Source organism: Scyliorhinus canicula, chromosome 12 (genome assembly GCF_902713615.1).
Source record: "Scyliorhinus canicula chromosome 12, sScyCan1.1, whole genome shotgun sequence".
Taxonomy (NCBI): Eukaryota; Metazoa; Chordata; class Chondrichthyes; order Carcharhiniformes; family Scyliorhinidae; genus Scyliorhinus; species Scyliorhinus canicula.
In genome coordinates, this window is record NC_052157.1 from 64,743,114 (window position 1) to 64,745,337 (window position 2,224).

Here is a 2,224-nt window from a genome sequence, read left to right on the forward strand (position 1 = left end):
GGACTCGCTCCAATAGGGAGTGGGGAGAATGTGGGTATCACTCCCACAGGGAGTGGGGAGAATGTGGGTATCACACCCACAGGGAGTGGGGAGAATGTGGGTATCACACCCACAGGGAGTGGGGAGAATGTGGGACTCGCTCCAATAGGGAGTGGGGAGAATGTGGGTATCACTCCCACAGGGAGTGGGGAGAATGTGGGTATCACACCCACAGTGAGTGGGGAGAATGTGGGTATCACACCCACAGAAAGTGGGGAGAATGTGGGACTCGCTCCCACAGGAAGTGGGGCGAATGTGGGACTCGCTCCCACAGGAAGTGGGGAGAACGTGGGACTCATTTGGGCAGGGAGGGGGCAGAATGTGGGACTCACTCACACAGGAAGTGGGGAGAATGTGGGACTCGCTCCAATAGGGAGTGGGGAGAATGTGGGACTCACTCACACAGGAAGTGGGGAGAATGTGGGACTCACTCACCCAGGAAGTGGGGAGAATGTGGGACTCACTCGGGCAGGGAGGGGGCAGAATGTGGGACTCACTCCCACAGGAAGTGGTTGAAGTGAATAGTGTTGATGTATTTAAGGGGGAAGCTAGATAAACACATGTGGGAGCGAAGAATAGAAGGAGATGGTGATGATGGGGAGATGTGTGAAGCATTAACAATGGTATAGAGCAGATGGGCTGAATGGCCTCCTGTAACCCTTTTCATATTTCTACATTCAATCTCTGTTGTGTTGTCTATGAGAGAGGGGGATGGTGGATGAGAGAGAGGCAGGTGAAGCAAGTTGAGGTGATGGGGGTAGGGGGAGAGCGCAAAAGAAAAAAAGAAGGGTGTGGGAAGAGAGAGAATAAATAGGGGAGGGAGCAGATGGATAGGAGAAACAAAGAAAACAGGGAGAGAGACCATTGTGCTGCTGTTTCATGTTCAGTCTCAGAGATGTTTAAATTTAATTGTGAATATTTACAAAATGATGGTGAATTTAAAACAATGCAAAATATACACCAGGCCCCAGTGAGATTTGAACTCACGACCCCTGGTTTACAAGACCAGTGCTCTAACCCCTGAGCTATGGAGCCACCTGCATTGTGGCACTGGTGTCTCCACATTTGGTGCTGAGTGTTTGACGAATGGGTGGGGATCTGTTTAACTTTCAGGTTGTGATTCATTCCCACACAACAGCCTCAGTCACTTTGATGTTCACTCAGCAATAACAACAATATAGAAATAGCGCCTGTCACATAATGAAACCTTCCAGGGTAACTCACTTACTCTGTCGCTATCTGTATCAGTCACTCCTTCTGTCTCTCTATTTCTCTTTCTCTGTTCCTCTCTGTGTCTCCGTCACTCTCTTGCATCTCATGTCCCTCAGTGTTTCTTTCTTTCTCTTTTTCGTCTCCCTGTTGTTCACTTTATCTCTTTCCTCCTCTGTCTAATTTTCCTTCTCTTCCTGTATCTCTGTCGGCCGTGTCTTACTTAAGGGGAAACTTCTGCCAAGGCAGCTTTGATGGACTGGACACTGTTTCCTGACAGCCAGAAACTGTCTCACCCACCGGTTCCTGTTGTCTCTACTCTCAACCAGACCATTTTCCAGGGGAGGACAAAGAAAACACTCCAAAGTCACTCCGAATGTCTCCTTGAAGCTCGGCAGCATTGACATTAATGACTGGGAAGGAACCTTTTGACAATTGTTCAGAATGGTGACAAACTGGCCATCAAACATGCGTCACGCTTCCAATCCCAAGTCTTAACGATGAAGAAGAACCATGGAGGAGGAAAGAAACCGGAGCAATTGCTGCTCTCCGGATCCCACTGTCTCCTGGGACAAACTCTCCACGGTATCCACGGATATGCATGTCAGGAATCGGACTGCTCAGTGAGTTGAAAACCCCTGGATGTCACCTCCGGCCCAGAGTAGACAACATCCCCGGATCAAAGAACATTTGACGACATTGTTTAAGGGTCCATTTGGGAGTGACTCCTGTCTGAAACTCAAATCAAAAGCAATCTGTAGAATAGAAACATATTCCACTTTATTCAGGTTAAACTTGTATATAACCTGTAGAAACATGTATAAAACCTGCTGTTGGCTCCTGCACTGTAGGTTTATTTAATTGGTTCACGAGGTGTGGGTGTCACTGGCGAGGCCGCATTTATTGACGAGGTGAATGTTTCGGTGAGTCACCTTCTTCGGTACAACTGAGTGTTTGTTTCGGCCATTTGAGAGGA

General features: G+C 48.2%; 1 non-coding gene across 1 annotated transcript; it reads right to left on the bottom strand.

Moving 5' to 3' along the window:
- Positions 1-1,001: 1,001 nt before the first annotated feature.
- On the bottom strand, positions 1,002-1,074 carry trnat-ugu. Its single transcript has one exon. It is a non-coding gene; the product is annotated as a tRNA-Thr (tRNA).
- Positions 1,075-2,224: the final 1,150 nt, after the last annotated feature.